General features: G+C 40.4%; 1 long non-coding RNA gene across 4 annotated transcripts in view; it reads left to right on the top strand.

Annotated features, from left to right (window-relative positions):
- Positions 1 to 25,622, top strand: part of LOC110124442 (uncharacterized) — a 240,987-nt gene that overhangs the window by 12,786 nt on the left and 202,579 nt on the right. Inside the window, exon 1 of one of the 4 annotated variants that reach the window (XR_011491250.1) lies at positions 23,817 to 24,220. The exons of the other annotated variants lie outside the window; for them this stretch is intronic. This is a non-coding gene — a long non-coding RNA (uncharacterized lncRNA). Of the gene's footprint in view, positions 1 to 23,816; positions 24,221 to 25,622 lie in introns of those variants that run through there. 4 annotated transcript variants of the gene reach the window in all.

Raw genomic sequence — 25,622 nt, 5'->3', positions numbered from 1 at the left:
CTTTCACCAGCTCTCAGCAAGTGGCCATTTAGGCTTAATTGCTCCTCACAGCATAGTCCAATTAAGAACGGGCATCAGCAGGGTGAAGGCTATTTGTTAATCCATAAAAGGTAGGAGAGACAGTGCTTGTCTTGCCTGCGGTTTTTATTCACATGTTTGGGTGAAAATCTAAACAGCTGGAACTCTCGGCAAGTGATATGTGTGTATTTAATCTGTTGGCTATGGGCAAGACAAGTGTATGAATGAATATTACACAAAAGCCAAACTTTTTCTCCCATACAAAGGAGAACTTTGTCAAGATATTGTTGAACCTACCGAAGCATGATACTAAAATTGCAGTGGGAAGCGGGGAGGGCAGGGCCAGGTCAAAGGGGAAAACCTCTGAGGGGTTTCTCTGCAACCTGAAGATGGCTTTAGTTCCCCGGAAGAGCAAGTTCCCTGTTAAAGCGCACAGTTCTATCAGCACAAATTGTGGGCTTTTATTGTTTAGATTTTTTTTTTGAGTTTTTATTTTTTGAGAAGTTGACTTCTGTACATCGTTTTGATGTGGTACAAGGAGAACTGCCATTCTACATTGTGGGAGGGGGACAGGATAAACTAACAAGAAATTGGAAGTATGGGAGTGACAAAGTGCCTCTTGTGATACGATGCAAATAGGCAAACATAGCTATGAAATATTCTCAGCTAGCTCAAAGGTTTCCACATTTCCTTCTGTAGGAAGAAGAATCTGATGAGCACCAGACAGCTTGGGGGCCACTTACTGGTTTCTTACAAGTCTAGAGGCTTCGATTTTCAGAGAAGGGGAAAGTAGAAAATACACCTGAGTGACCTGCTGGGTTAGGCTGCTCATGAAACCCTGGGATCAGGTGACAAGATATGTTGTCTAGAAAAATCAGGCTTCAGTAGCAGGGGGATTTGAGAAGATAGGAAGAAGGATATTTAATACTGTTGCCTTCTCAGAGCAGAGTGAGATTAGATGTCAGATGTCTTCTGTGATTTTTTGTTTGTTTGTTTGTTTGCCTGTGCTGAGTGGCTTGCAGGATCTTAGTTCCCCAATCAGGGACTGAACTTGGGCCCCAGCAGTGAAAGCCTTGAGTCCTAACCACTGGACCATCAGAGAATTTCCTCCTCTATGATTTATATGTTTGTTGGGCTTTGAAGACAGGCAGAGCCATCTGTCCATTTTCTTGTTTCTTCTTCCCAAGTTTCTAACTTTCTAACCCCTGGACATCTGGGGATTCTGCTCCACCTAAGTCATCTCTGGCCTCCTTGACCTTCCCTCCACCAACGCAGAGAGGGAAGGAAGACCTGAGCAATTGTTCATGAACCTGGTCAGCTCAGTCAACCTGACATAGCTAGGGCTGGAGACTGTTTTGTTCTTCAGCTAAATGAAAGTCTATTTCTCCCCCCTTTGGCTTTGTGTGTGTGTATTTTAATCACATCGTCAATTGTTAATATCCTCTGATGAGTGAAACTTTCACTGATTTTCGGGCTGTGTGTATGAGTGTCCGTGGTCAGTGGTGTCCGACTCTTTGCCACCCCATGGACTGTAGCCTGCCAGGCTTCTCTGCTGATGGGATTTTTCAGGCAAGAATAGACCGGAGTGGGTTGCCATTTCCTACTCCAGGGGATCTTCCCAACCCAGGGATCAAACCTGAGTCTCCTGCATTGGCAGGCAGATTCTTTACCACTGTGCCACCTGGGGAGCCTGTTAGGGCAGTACTTACCGTCAAATTAATGATTCTCCTCTGGAAAATGCCCACACCCACCTGCCTCTCAGTCTGAATCCTGGTGGGATGCTGGCTGCAGGTAATGATATTTACCCGGCTCATTGAAATGTCACACTTAGGACTGAACCCGGTAAATTATTATTGTGCTTATGTTATATTGTAAAGATAAAGGTCAGATCAGAGCTCAGATTTATTCACACCCCTGATGCATTTCTGAGTGTTAGGAGAAAAATAAACTGTTGGGTCTTTCCGTTAAAAGTACATACAAGTGAAAGTGAGCTTTTTTTTTTCCCCCCAAAGGAAAAGATATAACCACAGAACCAGGAGGTTTTTGGAATAAATACAAGAGAAGGAGAATTTGGCTCATCTAAGCTCTATAAATACCACCTCCAATTTTCTGCACATTTTCTGACAGTCCTTTAAAAATAACTGGACAAGGTCAGGGACAAGTTCAGGAAGACGAAGGGAACTGCTGAGAACTGATCCTCACTAGTGCCTAAGTAGGTTGCCTCCTCTCTTGCAGGACTGAGACGGCCTTTAGGGACAGTTGTTTGGTGGCCAGAAAGTCCATCATTAGAGCTGGGCAGCTTTGTGCCCAGTGAGTCACAAATCACATGGCTGGCTGTTTCCCTTGAACTGTACAGTTCCAAGAGCAGGATTGCTAACCTGAGAGCCCTAACCCCGGGGAGGCTGGCAGTAAGGAGGCAATGGAGACACATGGGGGGAGGTCCTTCAGTGTGGGCTGAGAGTCAGCACTGAGCAGTGGAAAATGCCCCTTGCTGTGTCTTTGCCACATTAGCTCTTTCAATAAATTATGGTCTGAGTGTTAGCCATCAAGGCAACAGTTCTTGGCACTTAACAGAAAGCCCCAGAGCAGCTACATCAAATGACTTTTCTTCCATAAAATTTGACTTCTGAGCTTTGAAAGCTACTGGGCTCCCTGATTCTCCCCCCTCCCCATTTTTCTTACTAACTTATGCTTTTAAGAGTTAGCTCTAATTGGAGAGTAATATCTGAAGGGGTTTCATCATCCAAACTCTTTAAACTAGAATGAGTGGATAATCTTTTACTTGCTCTCATTTCTGTGATTCCTCCTCCTCCTTTTTCTTACATTTCTCAGTTGAATATTAGTGCCTTTATTTTGATATTCTCCATCTTTGTATGTTCTCTTAAAGATTTTTATTCTCTATTCATTCATTCATATTAAATACCACTGCAAACTCTAAGCGCTTACTATGTGGTGGCACCATATTGGATATAGCAAAGAAGGAGTAGTTTGTGTTTGATAATGTTTGAGGCCTTTGCTAATTTTTATTGTTTTAGTATAAAGAATAAAAAATATAATCATGTTTTAAAGACTTTAAAAAACACAATATCTAGGGAAAGATAAATACGTGTTGAGGTCTACTCTATACTGTTATACCCAGGAGAAAATGTTACCTTTTTCACTTTCATATTTAATATTAGTGTTTCTTGATCATCCTTCCCAACATTTATTTATCAGTCCTTTCCCCCAAAAAGAGAGAAAAGTATCTGTCTAGATTCATGTCAATGTATGGCAAAACCAATACAATATTGTAAAGGAATTAGCCTCCAAAAAAAAAAAATTAAAAAAAAAAATAAAATGGATAACTGGGAAAAAAAAGACCCCATCATTACTTTTTCTTTGATCCTACTTAAAAAAAAACCCAAAACATTAGTTTGAAAACAATAATTGCTTCTGCTAACAAATTTCTATTATTTTTTCTTTTTTGCCTGAAAAAAAAAGTTTTTTCTTTTTCTCTCGTATTTTTTCCTCATTTGTTTTTTCAGTTTATTTATTTTAATTAGAAGATAATTACTTTACATGAATCAGCCACACATGCACATATCCCCCCATCCTGAACCCCCCTCCTACCTCCCTCCCTACCCCATCCCTCTGGGTTGTCCCAGAGCATCAGCTTTGCCCTACTTCATGCATCGAACTTGCAGTGGCTGACTGTTTTTCATATGGTAATATACATGTTTCAATGCTCTTCTCTCAAATCATCCCACCCTCGCCTTCTTCCATATAGTCCAAAGTTTGTTCTTTATATATGTGTATCCTTTGCTGCCTTGCATATAAGGTCATCATTACCATCTTTCTAAATTCCATATATATGCGTTAATATACAGTATTTGTCTTTCTCTTTCTGACTTACTTCACTCTGTATAATAGGCTACAGGTTCATCCACCTCATTAGAACTGACTCAAATGCATTCCTTCTTATAGCTGAGTGATATTCCATTGTGTATATGTACCACAACTTCCTTATCCATTCATCTGAGATGGACATCTAGGTTGCTTCCATGTCCTAACTATTGTAAATAGTGCTGCAATGAACACTGGGGCACATGTGTCTCTCAGTTCTGGTTTCTTCGGGATGTGTGCCCAGCAGTGGGATTACTGGGTTGTATGGCAGTTCTTGTCCAAGGTTTTTAAGGAATCTCCACACTGTCCTCCATTTCTCTTCATAGCACATAGTTTGCCTTTAAGGGAAACAGTTGTCACAGGCAGTGCAGACAGTTTGCCACCCGAAGAAGGTAAAGGAAGAAGCTAGGCTGACTTTCTTTTCTGTCCCAGCTTTGCTGTTCCTTCCTCACTTTTGTCTCCTTTCCCCCAGACGGAATGTTTGTGACCCATCAAAAAGGTATATACAGTTCTTTTTAAGGAACATGAGCAGTGAGTTGCAGCCATCACAGTGTTATGATTTCTTTACCCTGGGTGCTTAGTTTCAAACTCGAGGCTGAAAAAAACCACTAAATGTAAGTCATTTTCAAAACATCTTTCATTCATTTCCTTCAGTAGATATTTATTGTATACCATCCAGGCACTATTCTAGGCGGTTTAGAGATATGACTGAACAAAACAAACCCAGATCTTTGCCCTTGTGAGTCTTAGATTTTAGTCGGGGGAGACAAACATTATATAATAAATCTAATAAATGGCTTGATTGTCCAGCTGAGGCGGAGGAAATAATTTATTTTTCTTCTATCCATCCTAGGTTCATTGGATAGGGCCATGTAAATAAGACTTCCAAAAGACAGATTGATGAGAAAAAACAAATAGAAGTTTTTTTTTTTTTAGCATGTGTATCACATACATGTGAGAATTCAGTGATGAGTAACTCAAAGGAGTGTTTGGATCTGGGCTTATATAGCATCTTACAAAAGAATAATATGTTTTTGGAGAAATGATGAGACAAAGAAAAGGATTTTGAGTTTTTTGAGCAGCAGATTGTGGGATGGTAAATATATGGGGGGAACTAATGGAAAAGAAGGGCTAGTTAGTAAGATTTGTTCTGTAGGTTTCTCTGGTGCCGTCTCCCAGCAGATCCGGGTCTCTTTTGGTTAACCACTGTCCTTCCAGGTAGAAGGGGAGAGGGGACACCTTTACAAATTTATGTCTTATTTTTAGGCAAATAGGGGGAGGCCAAGGAGCTTTTCTTACATTTGCTGTTTGCTTCAGCTTAAAATAATCCATATGCCAAAGTGGTGTGCTTGGTGTGCAGTATCCTGGTGCCCTTCATATCTTATTAGCAGAGGTAAGTGCCATGAAAATGAAATGAAGAGCAAAATAGGGGGATCAGAGGTATAAGGCTGTTGCAGTTTTTAAAAATGTGTTGCAAAGTTGGCCTCACTGAGATGACACTGGACAAAGACTCCCTTCTCTTCTAGATCCCACAAGTGCTAACAAGAATATGAGGAAGGCTGAACACAATCAGCTTTGCTACCAATTATCCTCACATAATGTTGGGAAGAACTACTCTTTTATAGGCTGAGCTACTAAGAGAAGAGTGGAAACCGGACTGCAGTTTGTATCTGTTTCCTCCTGGTCTAGGGAAGGTATCAGTGCAGAGAACAGTTACACAGGTGAAGACAGATTAGAAATTTTAAAACATACTATGAGTGACGTGTTCTCTATCTCTTTGTGTAACCTAGGTATAACACTTTTTCAGTTGAAGCCTCATTTCTGGGCCACTAGGTGGTATCCATATAAAACTGTAGTTTTAATTTAAAAGTGCCTGTGTAAAAAAAGTATGTTGCAGAATTTCTGTAAAGAGTTTTTGCTCATTCCACTTGAGGTTTGTGAGTGTTTGGGTTGGTACATGTGTCCATTTGTGTGTATGTGAATAGAACTGGTCTTGTTAGTAAAAGATGCTGACTCTGTGCAATGTATTACACAGCTTTTGTTTTATTTTTATAGATAATTTTTAATCATTGCCTTACTCAGTTATGTTAATAATTAGAGTTGGTAATTTTTCTAACTTTTAGAGCAGTGATTCTACAACATGTATCTTTTTGTGACATCTAGAGTAAGGTTCTTAAAATTGTTTGGTTGTTCATAGCATTTTTAATGGAGACTGACTATTTAATTCCCTTCTTTGAGGGAACTTGGAGTCTGATAAGTAATACGTCAGAAATGATTATGGAAAAGCAAACCATGAATGTGTCCCTAAGGAATAAATATATCTTTGGGAAATGAAAAGAATCTCCTGAATTTCTATCCTGTCACATACTAAATTGAGAGCCATTTAGATGAGATCACACCCTATGCAGTACCCAAGTTGGATGTTTTAAAACAGACTGTTCCCCTGTTTTTCTGAATGTGTGGGCAAGAGTATCTAGCTGTTTTCTAATACTTTTTGTGTGGTTTGGCTGGGGATGGGGTGGGATCTCTGTAAAATTTGGAATCATCTGTTGGTAACTTTTTGAAAATAACAATACATCTTTCAAGGATCAGGCTGTGCTTAGTTCAGGTTAAGACATCCTTAGGAGGGAAATAGGGAGTCACACTTCTGCTGATAGAAAGCCAAGTGTGGGGTGGTAGGTGAGGAAGGGTGAACTGGATTGGTGCTAGAAGGTTTGAGCTCACTTCAAGCTTTCTGAGCATTAAATATGAAAGAGAAGTGGTCAGAAGCTGCAAAGAGAGAAGCAGGAGTTGTGTGGGTCCAGTTCTTCCCCCAAACACACCTTTGGCTGTAAGGAACAAACATGGCCTTTCTCGTGTGTTTATCTGCAGAGTCTGGGTTAACAACCTCCTTGCCCTGCCTTGGACCCTGAACTCTGGTATGGGATTCCAGCTCTCTCCCTATTCGCTACTCACTGTGGGGCTCTGGTCCAGACCCTTCACTCACTAGGTCTCTTTCCATCTGAAAAGTGAAGATAATACTGTTGTCTCCCACAAGAAATGTGTGAAAATTCTCTGCTTTTCAGGGAAAAGAGATGAACTAATTCTCTAATTCTAGAAAATTAGGAATAATAAGGAAAAATAAGGAATCTTTATAGGATTAGCATAATTTACAAAGAAAAGTTAAAAAATAATATGTGTTGAATCACAAATACAATATTTCTATATTTTTGCTGCCTCATTTTGAGGCATAGCTTTGTACTCTGAAGAAAACATTTGATTAAGATCATTAAAGGCCTAGAAACTTTAACATTTCTCTCTTTTTCTGATGTGTATGTTACCTTGAATGATAAAATTTTATAGAAAGTTCTGGATTCTATCATTATTTTTGGCTAGAATGAAAATTGATGTAAAGTTTTCATTCTGCCTTTCTAAATTTAACAGTCTGTGTCATTCATAGCCAGGCATGTAATAAAGGACTTAGTGATGATGAAAATAGCAAATTTATTACTTATGTCTTTTTTTACTCACAATATTATTTTCCTTGAATCCTTAATTTTAGATTTTTTTTTTTTTTTTTTTTTTTGGCTATGTGGCCTGTGGGATCTCAGTTCCTACGTGTGCATGCGTGCTCAGTCGTGTCTGACTTTTTTGCAATCCCACGGACTGCAGTCCTCAGGCTCCTCTGTCCATAGAATTATCCAGGCAAGAATACTGGAGTGGGTTGCCATTTCTTTCTCCAGGGCATCTTGATCCAGGGATCCAACCTGTGTTTCTTGCTTGGCAGACGGATTCTTTACCAGTGAGCCACCTTAGTTTCATGACTGGGGATCAAACCCATACCCACTACATTGACAGTGTAGAGTCTTAACCACTAGATTACAAGGGAAGTCCCAGATTCTTTTATATATATATATTTAAAGCAGATGAGTATTTATTTATTTGGCTGCAGCATGCAGGATCCTAGTTCCCCAACTAGGGATCGAACCAGTGTCCCTTGCATTGGGAGTGTATAGTCTTAACCACTGGACTGCCAGGGAAGTCTTTACTTAATTTTAGAGAGATTTTTATGCCTATTAGCATTCTTATTCTACCAGAGAGAGTTTAGAGATAATAGAAGGAAAGGAAGCAAAGACTTTGCCATATTGTTACCTGTTAGAAAATGAAGGATGGGACTACATAAGGGAAGAGTGGAGATGGCACTGAATGAAGGGAGGCAGGTGGATTTTCTCTAAAGCAGGTTTCCTTTCAGATGATTGAGAATTGCTCACCCTTGGGGTCTCTGTGCCTCTGTGTTCTCCTGGTGAGCAGTTGAAGACTTAAGTGAATCTGTCTCGACAATTATGTGGCAGTCGACTTCCAAGGTGGCACTGACTCCACCTCCTGGTATTCACACTCTGTATAATCTCCCCTGGAATGACTCGCTTTCAACCCATAACATAGTGCAAAAGTGATGAATGTCACTTTCATGATTAGGTTTCAAAGACTGACTTACAGACAGGCAGTCTCTCCTCTGCCCTTTCACTTACATGCTGTGATGGAGCAAGCTGCCCGTCTAAGGCTGGAGAGGCTTAACACGGCAAGGAGCTACACGTGGTCTCTGGCCAACAACCAGAGAGGAACGAGGGCCCTCAGTCCAGCAGCCTGTGAGGAACCATATGAACTTGTAGGTCGAGTCTTGAGATTAACTCCATCCCAGCCGTGACCTTGATTGCAGCCTATGAGAAAACCTGAAGCAGAGGACCCAGCTAAGCCATGTCTAGATTCCTCACCCACAGAAACTGTGACGTAGTAAATGTGTATTGTTTTAAGCTGCTAAGGTTTGAGGTGGTTTGTTATGCAGCAGTAGATCAATAATAGGTAACTATTATGCTCTGTTACTTGTACTTTGAAATGATTCTGGTCACTTTGGCAAAAAAGGAAATGATCTGATAGACTCATACTACAGTGTTTGGGAACTCTTGTGTAACCCTGTTGAAATCAGTGTCCTCAGGAGGTGATGCCAACACCATAGAGTACCGGGTGATGGCAGAATTGTAGGATTTGGGGCAGTGGAGGGGAAAGTGTTTTTTATAGATTGGGAAAGATTCCTGGAAATAGGCTCTGCCTCTTGATGGGAGGTGCTTACAGAGATGGGATGGCTTTATTGATGGCAGACATGGAGACTATATACCACTTGGTCCATCCTGTAGGGTCCCGCGTACAGGAACCTTTTGAGGGGTATCAATGAAATGGCTGGAGCCCAAGCGCGTTCTGCAGGGGAATCTCTTGCAGAATCTCCTTCCCAAGCTGAGTCCCGGGGTTGCTGCTGTGTATTTTCTCAGCGCTTTTACAGTCTGGCAACTTCTGGGCTCTGCAGCTCCAGTGGTTTCAGATGGAGATGCTGAGTATAGTGGAGGGGTTACTGTGAGGTCAGCCCCAGACATTGGAGTGATTTTCTGAGGGTTTCTCTGCCTCCCATCTTTGAGGAGGGTAATCACACAGTCCTCTCCCCTCCCACACTGAGGATAAGCCCAATTGTGATGGGCTGTCACCATCTGGAGACAGACTGGCTAAGGGTTGGAGGAAACGTGTGACACTGTGTAACTCTCTCTTTATTTCCTGTCCCCTCTCCTATCTACTCCGAGTCCCATACCATACTTATGCAGAATCATACAATGTGAGAGCTGGAATTCTGCCTAGTCTAGTTCGGTGGTTTCCAACTTTGCTTCACAAGACTGTTTGAGATTTTATTGTCCTCCGCCTGCAGTGTAAGAGCAGCAACGGGGGGGTGAAGGAAGGGGACAAGTGGGCGTCTGGTGGCTCTCTTTATCCTCCTCCAGCTTCCATGTATTTCATGTGTTGGGCTTCCGTGTAGACTTTGTCTCAACGAGAGTTCCACTGTGAAAACTAGTGGAAATCTCTGAGCACAAGGCCTCGCAAGGTTAAGTAACCTGCTCAGACAGCGCTGGATGGGGAAGCAGCATAGCCTGGGCATAACCTAGGGCAGCAGTCTATAGAGAATTCTGAATACATCCCTGGAGGCGTGCGGAGATGCAGTGAATTGCGTTTACCAGACCTCTGCGTGGTGTGTGAAGGAATATGGTGATGGACTTCATGAGTGTGGGTGTGACAACCTCAGGGGGCACTTGTGAAGCCAAATAAGGTCACAAAACTACTTGTAGGAGGATGGAACCAAGAAACTGCACATTTTTGTTTTGATAACTAGAATATATGCATTTCTTTTCTCCTCTTACTACACCTAGTGCTCAGCCTTCACCCTAAATTTTGGACAAGTGTTTAAAGGGGCATCAGTTTTTGTGCTTGCATTCAGGACTCCCATGAGTCTGTCTGACTTGATGCCCATGGGAACGTGGCCAGCTAGTGACTGAACCAGAGTGAGGAACTGAGTGTCCAGACCCCTACCCCAACATCCTTCTCTCACTATGAAACCCCTTCTCCTTCATAAAGAAGCCAGCATGATGATGCTTATCAATATACAAAGGACATTCAAGGAACTTGTTTCCCACTGCTTAGGTTTTTATTCAAATAAATCAAGAATATAGTTTCTCTCTCTTCCAACTGTTATGAGGCTTGCTGATTTAGTGTGCATGACCCTTTGGATAAAGGCATAATGTAAAACAAAATTGTATTAATAAGATATTGCTAATATTAATCAATATGAAATGTAGTAGTGTTCAGGGGTGAGGAAGTCAGGAAAGAACGCTGTAAGATCCTCTGGAGTCTGCAAGACCAGACCCATCCCAATGCTTCTTGGTAAATACTCAGCCGGGAAACGGTCCCCCAAAGTGCAGTAAAACATGCAACTCTAATGTTTGTGTTAGGTGGAAATTATGGCTTGGAAAACTCCAGCAATCTCTTCAATCATGAAAACAGTGAGAGATGTTAAATTTCATGTAATTATCCAGTCAGAATGGAAGCAATATCACATTCTCTGCTTTATGTGAAAAAGAACTGATTAAAAAGGTCAGGGTCTTTATATTCCTAGTGTATAGGCTATATTCTAATTGAACTTCATAATGTGTCTGACAGGTAGGAAATAGCTCATTTTTACCTTCGATATCCAGTCTTTGGTTCCCATTACCTAATAACGTGAGAGTATTACTTTTGTATTTTATACATGTCTGTTATGAAGACCCTAGTTCCAAGGATACCAATCAACATTCTGTTTTTTATATTTTTCCATTTGGCTCTAAGAAGCTTGTACTTGTGGATATGCTCTCATTAAACTGAGAGAACAGTCGTATTGTTTTCCTTTCGCAAAGTGAGCTGCTGACTTCACAGGAGACTGGAGCAACTTCTCTGAATTCAGAGATGCTGTGGGTAGAATTGGGAGTCAGGCCAGTCCTCCTGACTTGCTGGACCTTCCAGTCTTTCAAAAATGTGTGGAAATTTTCAACATTTAATTCTGACCCTATAGAGCCCCAGAACCACATACCTTGTCTGTATCTAATTTTTTTTTTAATCTCTTGGGTATTATTCATTGGAGAAGGCCAGTGCCAGCCTGCATCATGGTGATAAACATGATTCTGGGGGGTGAGGAGCCAGTAAGCAAACTGGCATTGAAACTGGAACCAAAGCCAAATGATACCAAACAATCTACCACACAGCTGTGTCAGCATTAGATTCACCAAGATAGCCCCCAAAACCTAAAGAAATAGCACTGCCTGTGAGAACATCCAGTTCCCACCCCATAAGCATGCACACTTAAGAAAAAGCAAAATGTCCTATCTTATTCTGAAGAATTGTTAAGCATCTCAAGGAAAGGGGATTTAGCCATGTTCTCTGTCGATCTTGCTCTTCTTTGATTTCTACCTCTCCTGTGGTCGCTTGCTTTTTGACTCCTTTACATGCAGTTTCTCCTCCACCAATCTTTTATGTGCTGTTAGTCCTTGGGGTTAAATCCTAGACCCTTTTCTCATTGCCACTCATGCTCTTACCTGGGGTGATTTTGTCCAGGTCCTTGCTTCAGTTATCATAAAGAGGTTGGCAGTACCAAAATCTATGTCATCACGCTTTCCCTTCACATCTCCATATAACTGTCCTAAGATTTTACATATCTCAAGCTGAGCACATTATATTCTTTATTCCTCACCTCTAGAACCCTCACTTATAAAGCGTCACCATCCACTTGGTTTAATCCATCAGAAACTGAGGCCAACCATAACTCTTTCTACTTCATCACTTGCCACATCTAATCCATTGCAGAGTTCTTCCAACTTTCCCTCTTACACAGCTCTCCCATCTGCCCTCCTTCATTCATTTTTACTGCAATTTATCTTGTAGTTTACTTGCTCTGGTCACCCCCATACACGATGCACATCCCCTGCCTCTCAGCCAAAGGTAGCAAAACACCTGCTAGAAGGTGGTGAACACCCGGGAGATAAGAGTATTGGTCTCGGTTCTGTCACTTACTGGCCCTGTGAACTTAGGCAGGGCACAAGACCTCCCAGGGACCCACCTGCCCCGCATTACTACATTGGGAATCAGTAACACTTTGCTTTCTGAAATTTGGGCATTCAGCCAGGTGATCTATAAAAGACCCTCCCAGTTTTAAGATCTGCAATTCTGTGCAAGACCTCAGGTGTTCTGACACATGGCAATAACAACCAGACATACACTGATTAATTCTAACAGTACCACTAGAAATCCAGTGGTAGTGGCATGTTGGCATTGATATTTTTTTATACCTTTTGGCCATTAAGCACCTTTTAAATATTCTCTGTTTTAGAGTTTCCCATCTTGCGATTCCTAAAGTTCAAAATAGGTCAAACTTAGTTTCTCGGCCTTGGACACACTCATGTTAACTCAGCCCTGAGAAGAAACACAAGTTTTCTGAGATTTAAGTAAATAAAAAGGTAATAAGAAGAAAAAGGGCCATTCTGGCCAGGAGGGCAGAGAGACGTCTATTAGAGGTGGCATTGGCAATAGCAAATGTTAGCAATGTTGCACCTCTGCTCAGCCATGCCTTCAGAGAGCCCATGCTTGTGTCCGCAGCAGTGGAGGGCAATACCTGTTAGAACAGTCTGATGGTTTAATATGGGCATTATTTATGGCTTCATAGCCTTTAAGGTGATTCTCTGACCTTCCTGGAGGTTGTGCGGTCTACCTAATATTCTTTAATAAATTTCATCTTTGTTTAAACAAGCTACAGGGGCCTCTGTTGTTTATACCCAGGAATGATATGCAGTACCTCTTTCTGTAAGTCTCAGTCAGAACATCGTTTTCTCTGGAAAGTCCTTAGCCCCTGATTACATTAAATCCCTTCATTGTGTGTTCTTAAGGTAGATGGTACTTTTCTTCTTCTAACATGCATTATATTTGTAGAGGTGTTTAAATCACTTGATTGCCTCCCCTGCTCCACTGTAAACTCTGTGAGGGTTGGCGTATGTCTGCCTTGTTCCTTCTTTTTCTTTAACACATGCTGCTGCTGCTAAGTCGCTTCAGTCGTGTCCGACTCTGTGCGACCCCAAAGACGGCAGCCCACCAGGCTCCCCCGTCCCTGGCATTCTCCAGGCAAGAACAATGGAGTGGGTTGCCATTTCCTTCTAACACATAGCATATTGTATAAACACATAGTAATCACTCAGTAGATGTTAACTTGAATCAAATTACTGACATCTAAGTGACTTATGCTGAAGTTGAGGAGCAGTTTCCTTCGTCAGAGGTGAAAAATAGCTGGTCATCATCCTTAGTTTTTTACTGAAGAATAATATTGAAATGTAACTTGGACCAGTGTTGAGGTTATTAGAACTTTAGGATGTTAGGCCTGATTCATTATTAAGCCTCCTTGAGTTCTTGAAGTTGCTTATTTCTTTGAACTTTCTACTTTTAAAGATAAAGATGGGACTTAAAAAAGGTAAATCTGATGTTATTAGTCACATGCTTTTCACCGATCACTCTGTAAAGGCCCCATTAAAATAGCAATAAAAAGTGTTTGAACTCAGAGGGACAAAGAGAAAGAGAGCATGAACCCCCAGCATAGAAAGGAGGGTGCCAGCTGGGGCAGGCCAGGGGAGGCAGTGCTCAGGGGTTTATGAGGGTTGAGGCCAGAGAGAGTCGTTCTCCCTCCCTATGTCATGGTGCAGCAGAAAGGTAGGGGTAACATGTAGGCAGTGGATGTGCTGGTAAATATTTTACAACCAGTTCTCTGAAAGAGAAAGAAAGCAACAAGGAAAAAAGGAAGAGGGGAGGAAAGAAAGCAAGCCCTGATGTGTAGTATTTACTGATGTTTGTGGTGGAAGTACACCAATATAGCCAGTTTCAAGCTCCCTATGTGGTATCATTGAATCTGGAATAGATTGAGAAGAAAGGTACATGATTGGTTCTTTGGGCTGACATGAGACAGCTCTGGCACATCATTGGGTACAACGCCAAAAATAGTGAGACTCATCCAATTTTAGTGTATAGAGAGGTCAGTCTACCCCCAAACCTTCCCCCCAATTCATACCTATACTCTAATTCATACAGACCTACCACCCCCAATTCATAATAATCAAACCTACCCCCCAATTCATACAAATGCAAGAGCGATGTGTCTGCGATCTCCCCATCACTACACACACACAAGACTTGGAAAACAAACTTGGCTCAGGAATGGAGCTTCAAATCTCTAATGCGTGCAAGAAAGGAATTATCTAGGAATATTTATAAAGATTGTTTATTTATGTATGCTTATATAAAATTTTAAACTGTTTTAGAAGCCTATTGACTATTTAAAGCAAAATAGCCAAAATGTTTTGTGAAGGTTTAAAATAAAATATAAGAACAATAGTAGCACAAATGGCACAAGGGGGAAAATAAACCTTGACTTTGTTAAGGTTCCTACACTATTGCTTCCTCATGAAGCAATATGTTACTGTTTAAAGGTAGTCTTAGATAACTTAAAGGTATATATTGCAATTTCTAGATCAATCACTGTAGAAATAAAGTCAGGAAGAGGTATATAAAAGAAGTCAATACTAAAATGTAATCAGTTCACCTAAAAGAAGGCAGTAAAGGAGAAATAGCAGAGCAAAGATCAAATGGGATAAATATAAAACAAATACCAAGATGAAAGACTTTAAATCAGCCAATTCAATAATTAAATTAAATGTAAACACACCAGGTAAATTTTTAAAAATCTAGTGTCTCAGTTGCACTAGTTGCACTGTGAGTGCTCGATAGTTACACATGACTTGTGGCTACTACACCAGACAGTAGAGATACAGACATCTCTCTCATCACAGAAAATCCTGCTGGACAGCACTGTAGTGGACAATATTTATTCAGTACACAAGTGAAACTGTCTATGCTGATAATTGATTTCTTCTAAATTGGTGGATGACTCTTCGGGAGAATGAGAGACAGGAGAGCTGATGATGGATGAGAGAACTAAAACTCATCTACTGTAAGAATAAACTAATAGATACCATATAGCATATGGTATATAGCATAGATAAAAGTACTATCCACAGTTTATTTTAGAAATAGGGAGGTAACTAGCATGGGGAGAGATTAAAGGAATTTTTCCATGGGGAATAGAATAGGAGGCAAACTGAAGTAGGATAGAAAATTAGGGTTGAAAATTGATTATCTTAAGCCTTTTGGAGGTATTTGATTTTTTAAAATAGGCATATATTAATTGGATAAAATATTTGTAAAAAAAATCCAGACAAAATCTATTATATCTATCTTAGTATTTGATCATGACATTCAAGGAGCTAACAACTGATAATTTATGGAGCCTCTGTGTTATAATGAAACTTGTTTAATGTACTACAAAATATAAACAAATGTAAGAAAAATACATAAAAGGTGGTGTTAGTGGTAAAGAACCTACCTGCCAATGCAGGAGACGTAAAAGACATGGATTTGATCCCTAGGTTGGGATAATTCCCTGGAGGAGGACATGGCAACCCACTCCAGTTTTCTTTCCTTGAGAATCCCATGGACAGAGGAGCCTGGCGGACTACAGTCCATAGGGTCACAAAAAGTCAACTGAAGCAATTTAGCATGCATGGATAGATACATTATATAAATTATAAAGAATTAAGAGACATATTCTAAAGGTGCAAAGGAGGATTTATCCATTGGCAAGGCACATTGGGTCTCCACAATATGAGAGAAAAGAAAGCAGAACCAGATCTGTCAGGTCCTGGATTCTAAGGTGGGAAACTGAGCAAATGCCGGAATGCTGGCTTTATTCAGAGCCTGCCTCTTCCTGTTGTGGCCCCTAACGGTCCTGCTCAGGACAGAAAGATTTGCCCCCTTGAGAGAATGAAGCCAGGGTCCAGGGAATCTGAACTTCAGGCACTGTGCAGCAAGAGAAATGTGTATTCCCTTTTGGCCATGGGATTTCTGAGAAAACTCTGGCTCAGAGGCAGACTAACTTAGCTGGGACTGCAGCTTTGCCACGTTACAGCTGTGTAATCAGAGGTGAGTACATCTATAGTCATTCTTGGTCTCTTAGTTTAGGATGCATTTACAAATACTGGAATTTTGGGCAACACAATTGAAGAGATGAAAGACTCAAAATGAAATTGAATCATTTGGTAACAATTAAAGTGTAGTCATTACTATATAGATGTTTCCTAAAGTCTATAAAGGTATCCAAAGTTTTATACTTTTAATTTGAAAGATTCCCCTCAGCAGAATGTCAGTCTTTGCGTGTACGTGCCCTGATGGTTATAATTAGACCTCCATCCATGGAATAAAGCTTTTACTTATTTCAGGACACAATCTTCCCTTTGGTGCTGACTTATCTTTTCGCTTTCCTTCCTACCTAGTCTAATGTGAGCAGAATTGTTCCCAGTTCTACATCTTGTAACACAACCTACTCAGCAAAATGCTCCATCAGGCAGTTAACTGTCTGAATTGTCTGCTCAGATGGCAAGTTGTAGCAGAAGGCAATTTCTTACCCAGTCAGTATTTGGCAGAGCACCAGGGTGATTTAAAATTCACAGGCATGGCCTACCAGACTGGTTGGGAACCACTGGCTTACCGTCTCTGACAAAGGTCATTTCTGACCCTGGAATGAAGCATGTATAGAATAGTTCTTCACTGTGCTGTCCTACCTCACAGTTCTCTGGGGGGGGGGGGGGGGGTAATTGTGAAGATGCCTATTTTACCACAGAGGAAACTGCTCTTTAGCGAGGCTAAGCCATTGGTCCTATTTGATAGGAGCAGATTTTTTTCCCAACTCCTCTATCCTTCCTGCCTGCCTCCATGTATATGCTCATGTGATATGCCTCTGTTGGTCATGTCCAAGGCAGTTTGATTTCATAGGAGAAAGAGCTGCCTTATCATTGCAGTTATCTGAAGCTATTTTTCCCAACAACTGAGTAATGAGAGAAGCAATTATTATTGAGAAACAGTAAAATGAAAAATAAATGGGAGGTTGTGAGAAGTTAGACCAGTTGTCAGTAGTCATACTGAGTAAACAGCACAGATGTATGTGGTAAGTTACTGTGTTATCCTAAAAGTTTTTTTTTTTCCTTGTAATTGTCTTTATTGTGCCATTTGAAAGCCTTTGCAAATTAGAAGTTGTATTCCCTTTCTTGCTTAGTGACGTCACCATCCACTCTGTCATCCAAGTCATGAATCTGGAAATCACTGAAGACTCTTTTTCCTTACTCCATAAATACTTCTGTTTCTTCATCACCCTCATTTAATCCACCACGCAGTCCTATTAACCTGAATTCCAACATATATCTCTTATCTATTACCATCCTACTCTAATCATGAGAGTAGCTTGGGTCAGACTGCTTGGCTTGAACTCAGTTCTGTCTCTTGGCATCTATGCATCCTTCTCCAGGAGTGTATTAGAGGAGTCCTGTTACCTAACCCATGTCAACTCCTCCAAGATACATGTCCTCTCCCCTACACTACAAACAGCTTTTCTTGCTTCCGTTTTCAGGGTTTCTTTTTTTTAGTAAGAATAAACACGGTCTTATTGTTTAGTTACCCTATTTACTTCTTCCTCTCTGTTCATGTCTTTTGCCCATTTTCGAATCTTAGACTATTCTTTTTTATGTTTTATTTAATAATTTCTATATTTACATTTCAACCTTCTCTTTAGAAGCAATTTATTTAATATTTATCTTCATATTTTAGGTTACCCTTAGAAGCAATAAAATGTGAATGAAAATAGTGAAACAGCACTGCCAAAGCATTAAATATCACCCCAAGATAGTTTCCTTAGAAATTATTTGCATAAAATAAGTAAATTTTGTATTTAGGTTGTTGATGGTGAATCATTCTTATTATTACTGTAAATTATTATTTTTAATCATTAAAAATTTTAATTAATTTACAGTGTTGTGTTAATTTCTTTTGTGCAGCAAAGTGACTCAGTTATACACACACATATGTTCTTTTTTTATATTCTTTTCCACTGTGGTTCATCCCAGGATATTGAATATAGTTCCCTGTGCTATACATTAGGGCCATGTTGTTTATCCATTCCATAAGTAATAGTTTGTGTCTACTAAGCCCGAACTCCCGGTCTATCCTTCCCCCACAACCCTCCGCGTTTGTAACCATGTCTGTTCTCTATGTCTGTGAGTCTGTTTTGTAGATAGGCTCATTTGTGCTGTATTTTAGATTCCACATATAAGTGCCATCATATGGTATTTGTCTTTCTATTTCTGACTTATTTCACTTAGTATAATAATCTCTAGTTGCATCTTTGTTGCTGCAAATGACATTATTTCATTCTTTTTAGTGGCTGAATAGTATGCAATTGTATATATGTACCACATCTTCTTTATCCACTCATTTGTTGATGGGCATTCAGAGTGTTTCCATTTCTTGGATATTGTAAATAGTTCTGCTATGAGTATAGTGGTGCATGTATCTTCTTGACTTACAGTTTTGTCTGAATATATGCCTAGGAGTGGGATTACTGGATCATATGGTAATGTTATTTTTAGTTTTCTGAGGAACCTCTGTAATGTTCTCTAGAGTGGGTGTACCAATTTACATTCCCACCAACAGTATAGGAGGGTTCCCTTTTCTTCACACTCTTCAGCATTTGTCATTTGTAGAATTTTTAATGATGGCCCTTTTGAGTGGGCATTCTTGTCTGTTCCAGATTTTAGTGGGAAGACTTTCAGTTTTTCACAGTTGAGTGTTATATTGACTGTGGGTTTGTCATAAATAGCTTCTACTGTGTTGAGATATGTTCCCTTTGTACCCTACTTTGGTAAGAATTTTTATCATTGAATTTTACTGAATGCTTTTCCTACATTTACTGAGAAGATCATGTATGTGGTGGATCACATTGATTGATTTGCATATGTTGAACCATCCTTGTGAACCTGGGATTAATCCCACTTGGTTGTGGTTTACAATCTTCTCAATGTGTTGTTGGGTTTGGTTTGCTAGTATTTTGTTGAAAATTGTTACATGTATATTCATCAAAGGTATTGCTCTGTTTTCTTTTTTGGTGGTATCTTTGTTTTTGCTATCAGAGTGATAGTAACTTCATAGAATGGAAGTGTTTCCTCCTCTTCAGTCTTTTGGAAGAGTTTGAGAAGGTCTGGTATAAGTTCTTCTTTGTATGCTTGGGAGGATTCACCCATGAAGCCATCTGGTTGTGGACTTTTGTTTGTAGGGAGTTTTTTTTTTTTTTTAAATTACAGATTTCTACTTCATGTTTAGTGATTAATCTGTTCAAGTTATCTATTTCTTCTTGATTTAAGTTTGGTGGGCTGTATGTTTAAAAAGTTGTCTATTTTAAGTTATTGAATTTGTTGACATATAATTGTTCATTGTATTTTCTTCTGGTTTCATGTTTCTGTAATGTTGATTGATATTTCTCCTTTTTTCATTTCTTATTTTGTTTATTTGGATTCTCTCTCTTTCCTTTTTGGTGAGCCTGACCAGAAGTTTGTCGATTTTGTTTACCCTTTCAAAGAACCAGTTCTTCTTTTATTGATCTTTTTTTCTTTTTTAAAAAATCTCTATTTTATTTATTTTCTTTATGATCTTTAATTTTTTTCAAATTCAGGATATTTTATTCCAAAGATAGTGTGCCCACTTACTACATTGAAAGTAATGATTTGTTGATAAGTTTTTAAAAATAATGCTCAAATAGAGATTTATGTTAAGGGTTTAAGTGTTAAGAAATCTACATTTTCTTACTCTCTTCCTCCATATTTTATGTTTTTGATATCCTCTTTTACATCTTCATGTTTATCCTTTTGCTGTTCCTTGTGTGTATTGTCACGTTCACAATTTTTTTTTTCTTTTTGATCTGTATACTGGCTTATTGAAGAAACTTACTTTCCAATTGTGATTTTTCTCTTTCCTGTATCTTCTTGCTTCATTCTAATTAGAGAAGACCTTTCAGTATTTCTTTTAGGAAAGTTTAATATTGCTGTCTTCTTTTAGTTTTTGCTTTTCTAAGAAATTCTTTACTTTTCTTTCTATTCTAGATGATAATCTTGCTGGTTGGAGTAGATTGCAGATTTTTCTCTTTCAAGACTTTGAATATATTTTGCCATTCTCGTCTAACCTGCAGCATTTCTGTAGAGAAATAGCTGATAGCCTTATGGGGATTCCCTTGTAATCAACTCTTGCTGCCTTTAGAATCCTTTCTTTAATTTTTTCCATTTTTATTATAATATATCTTGGTGTTAGTCTATTTGGGTTTATCTTGTTTGGGACCATTTGTGCTTCCTGTATCTGAATATCTATTTTCTTCTTTAGGTTAGTGGACTTTTCAGCCATAATTTCTTCAAATACATCTTTAATCTCCTTTGCTCTTTCTTCTCCTTCTGGAATCCCCATTATGGGTAAATTGGCACACTTTATATTATCCCAGAGGTCTTTATATTGCTTTTATTTTTTTATTTGGCTTTCTATCTGCTCTTCTGATTGGGTGATTTCCATTATTCTTTCTTTCAGATCACTTATTCATTCTTCTGCATTATTCATTCTGTTATTCACTGCCTTTAGCTCAGCTTTTGTCTCAGTAAATGAATTTTCTAATTTTTCTTGGTTCTGCCTTGTAGTTTCTAATTCCTTTTTTACAGCAACCTGCATTTCTGTTGATTTTTATTGTTATTGTTTAGTTGCTAAGTCATGTCTGACTCTTTTGTGACCCCATGGACTATCGCCCTCAGGTTCCTATGTCCATGGGATTTCTGAGGCAAGAATACTTGAGTGGGTTGTCATTTCTTTCTCCAGGGGATCTTCCCAACCCAGGAATCGAACCCGTGGCTCCTACATTGGCAGGCAGATTTTTTTTACCACTGAGCCACCTGGGAAGTCCATTTCTGTTGATAGCCCCTCTTAATTCCTTCATTTTCGCACCTCCTTTTTGAACTCAGTGTCTATTAGATTGAAGAGGTCTGTTTCATTGTTTTTTCCTTCATAGGAATTTTCTTGGTCTTTTAACTGGGAGTGGTCCCTTTGCTTCTTCATTTTACTTATATTTCTCTTACTTTGTGAATTATCTACTGTAGTCTCGGGAGGCTATGTCTCTACAGGAACATCCCTGTGTAGTTTGTGTGGGTTTAATATTTTTGTTGAGAGGGTTTTTAGTTTGGATGCTTGCTACTTCTTTCATCAGCGTGTGCAGCTCGTGCGTGTTCCTGGGACCCGTGCTGGATAGAGGCAGTGATGAGTGCCTGCTCCCAGTTATCTCTGCAGCGGTGGCCCACACCTGCCTCTGGAGCCCAGGATGGCAGCGGTGGCTTGCACTCTCTACTCTAGAGCTCATGTAAGCAGGGAAGAAAGCTCCTGTGGTCATCCTGCCCCCATCTTGCATCCTTCTCCCCCACAGCAGGGGCTCCTTGCCTCTCTTGGGGCCCAGGTGTGTTCCACATTCACTCTCAGTTGCCACATCCAGCACCTTCAGGTGGCCTCTGTGCAGCCAACCCCAGTCCTCTCCCTGGGACTGACTTCCAGAAGCCCAGAGGATGCAGATGAGCATCTCAGGCTGGGGAGCATAGGGTGGCAGTACTGACCGTCTGTGCAGGTCACTTTTGTTTTGCCTGTTGCAAAGATTCTATGCTCTCCTCTGTGGCTCTGAAGCTCCCCCTCCGGGCTAGTCTCCTGGCAGCGAGGGGATTCCCAGGTTGTAGGAACCTTTCCTTCTTCACAGCTCCCCACTTGGGATGCAGGACCCATCCAGATTCTTTTCTCTCTCTCTGTTTTCTTTTTTCTTTCATCCTATCCAGTTATATGGAGGTTTTCTTGCCCTTTAAAAAGTCTGAGGTCTTCTGCCAGTGTTCAGTAGATGTTCTGTGCAGATAGTGCCACATGTAGATGTATTTTTGATATATCTGTAGGAGGAAGTGAGTACCACGTTCTACTCCACCATCTTGATTGCTCTCTATTGTTAGTAATCAGCACCATAAATGGCCAAAGGACAACAGTTTAGAAAAGAAAATAGGAAAAAGAAAAAGTTGGCCTCATTCTTCTTACCCTTTTTCTTCTACCCATATCCTGTTTTTAAACTTCCCTAGTGAATGCCAGGTTCTGTGTGATTGTTTTTCATACTTCCTTAGTTATTGGTAATTGAATAAAACTGAAATTCTTACCACTCAAAATATATCACCTAGTATCTGACAGTACTAATGCACTTAATCTTATACTAGAGGGGAGGGATTTCTTGGACCTCTATTTCTATTTTTTAAATTGCATTAGGAAATCACTGAGGGACAGAGAATATCCTTTGGTTTGTTGTGAAGACTTTCAAAAAACTATTTGTAGTCTCGCCAATCTGTTTTAAATAGAAAACTACAAAAGTTGCACTGCCTTTCTAATTCAAGTCCATTTCTGCAGAACAGACAAAAAATATCACAGTAAATTAAATATTGGCCACCTGAAAATGCTCCAGATTCTTGGTACTCCAACTTTTCCCCTAATACCCTTATCAATTGTTGGAGAGCAGTTGCTCCTTAGAAGTGGATCTGTGCATTTTGCTCGAGTTCTTCTCTGTCCTCTTAGGTTAATCTGTATCATTTTCCATTTTCAGCCACCGACTGTATCTGTGGCTGCAGTGACATTTTTACACTAGGAAAGATGTATGCTGCCCATCTGTCATGTAAGGACATAATGTCGCTAAACCATCTACCCTGTCTGTTACTACCTTGGGGGTGGTGAAAACACAAAGGGCTGGGTTCGGTTTCTCCTTGGAGAATTGCATGTTATGCTGCCTAGAAAATGAACATTAGGTGAGCCACCCTCGACAGGTTGCAGAAGCACCTCTGCCAGAGGAAGCGGATCCAGGCTTACATTGCAGTCACTATCTTGAAATTCTAAGCTCATGTGTTAGTGTTTCGTGCCTGACTCAGTGCATCTGGGAGACTTTCCCAGAACAGCAAGCAGCAAGGTGGAGGGAGGCCAGGAGGTCGGATCAAGGTATCAGCTTTGTCACTGATCCACTTGGGACAAATCTCTTTACCTATGTTTGTTTACTTGTCTCTAAAAAGGCAGATTTGGGTTTAATCACCATTTCTAATATTCTACTTATTACCATGCCATTGGGCTTCCCTGGTGGCACAGATGGTAAAGAATCTGCCTGCAGTGCAGGAGACCCAGGTTTGATCCCTGGGTTGGGAACATCCCCTGGAGAAGGGAATGGCTACCCGCTCCAGTATTCTTGCCTGGAGAATTCCATGGACAGAGGAGCCTGGAGGGCTACAGGTCATGGGCTCATCGAGTCGGACATGACTGAGCGACTAACATTTTACTTAGGCTGCCCTGAATGCCAAAAGGAGACACTCTTGCCTTGTTATAGGTTAGAATATGGCTGTTGAGTGGGCTTTCAACTGCATAGAAGGGTATGCTCTAATTTATCCATTGTGCTTTCTCTTCAGGACACCTACTTTTAGCCAGTAGAACAAATTTGCTGTGCCCAACTTATGACCAGGAAAACTTCTAAAAAGGGAGAATAGTGACTAAGATACTTTATTTGCTTATTTGATAGATTGGATGGCGTCAGCTGTTTTTAAGATCCACACCTTTTCTCATGCAGCCTTCCTGTGTCTCCTTCTGTGAGCAGAGAGCTTTTTCTGCTCCATGGACGCTGGGCTTGGCTGCTGACCTGCCTTGGCCAATGGGATGCTGCCAGCTGTTCTGCTCAAGCAGAAGTCTGAACTTTTCTAGCATCATGTCACTTGATTTTGTGCACTCCTGCCTTTCACCCTGAGAAAAACAAATCCCCAGTGGCTGCTGGTCCAAGGAGAATGAGAAGCTGATAGAATAGATATAACCCCAGAAGTAGAACTGACCTGAAGACCTAGGAATGAGCAAAACAAACATTTGTTGCAAACCACTGAGATTGTGAGGTTGTTACACAGCACAAACTGACCAGAATATGTTTTTCTAACAACTTAAAATTATACAGGTAAGGATTTGTTCCTTTGTCATTGTCTTCTTTAAAACTATACCTATCTGGAATAAGTTGAGGGGGAAAAAAAGCTCTCTTTGTGTTTTCTGCCTTAGGGAGAATGGATTTATTATGTCCATTCCTGGAGAGCATATTGTAGGGAGAAAGATGAGGGGAGGAGAGGAAATGGCCTGACTAAAAGGGAGTTGGGTAGTGACTGAAGGATGTGTTCATGGGGATGGACTGGGTTTGGACAGAGAAGACTTCAAACCTCAGCAGTGAACCTGACCAGTTTTAAGGCTTGGTCTATGGCTTCTTTGGACCTGAGACACTGTGTATCAGGACTGGACATCCTTTAACTAGCAATGCTTCACCATGTTGTGTCCCAAGCCCTCTTCTCTTTGTCTGCATGTATGCACCCTCGGCAGTCTTAGCAAACCACATTTTATAGGCTCTGTCTCATGGCACAACTTTCTCTGAAGTAACAAACCAGGATGTTTGACAGTCTCTACATAGATAGGGGATGTGGTCCACTGGAGAAGGGAATGGCAAACCACTTCAGTATTCTTGCCTTGAGAAGCCCATGAACAGTATGAAAAGGCAAAATGATAGGATACTGAAAGAGGAATTCCTCAGGTTGATAGGTGCCCAATATGCTACTGGAGATCAATGGAGAAATGACTCCAGAAAGAATGAAGGAATGGAGCCAAAGCAAAAACAATACCCAGTTGTGGATGTGACTGGTGATAGAAGCAAGGTCTGATGCTGTAAAGAGAAATATTCCATAGAAACCTGGAATGTTAGGTCCATGAATCAAGGCAAATTGGAAGTGGTCAAACAGGAGATGGCAAGGGTGAAAGTCGACATTCTAGGAATCAGCAAACTAAAATGGATGGGAATGGGTGAATTTAACTCAGATGACCATTATATCTACTACTGTGGGCAGGAATCCCTTAGAAGAAATGGAGTAGCCATCATGGTCAACAAAAGAGTCTGAATTGCAGTACTTGGACGCAATCTCAAAAACAACAGAATGATCTCTGTTCATTTCCAAGGCAAACCATTCAATATCACGGTAATCCAAGCCTATGCCTCAACCAGTAACGCTGAAGAAGCTGAAGTTGAAAGGTTCTATGAAGACCTATAAGACCTTTTAGAACTAACATCCAAAAAAGATGTCCTTTTCATTATAGGGGACTGGAACGCAAAAGTAGGAAGTCAAGAAACACCTGGAGTAACAGGCAAATTTGGCCTTGGAGTACAGAATGAAGCAGGGCAAAGGCTAATAGAGTTTTGCCAAGAGAATGCACTGGTCATAGCAAACACCCTCTTACAACAACACAAGAGAAGACTCTACACATGGACATCACCAGATGGTCAACACCGAAATCAGATTGATTATATTCTTTGCAGCCAAAGA

Source organism: Odocoileus virginianus, chromosome 14 (assembly GCF_023699985.2).
Source record: "Odocoileus virginianus isolate 20LAN1187 ecotype Illinois chromosome 14, Ovbor_1.2, whole genome shotgun sequence".
Taxonomy (NCBI): Eukaryota; Metazoa; Chordata; class Mammalia; order Artiodactyla; family Cervidae; genus Odocoileus; species Odocoileus virginianus.
Note: the sequence above shows the minus strand (reverse complement) of the source record. Positions and strands in the feature narration are given on the sequence as shown.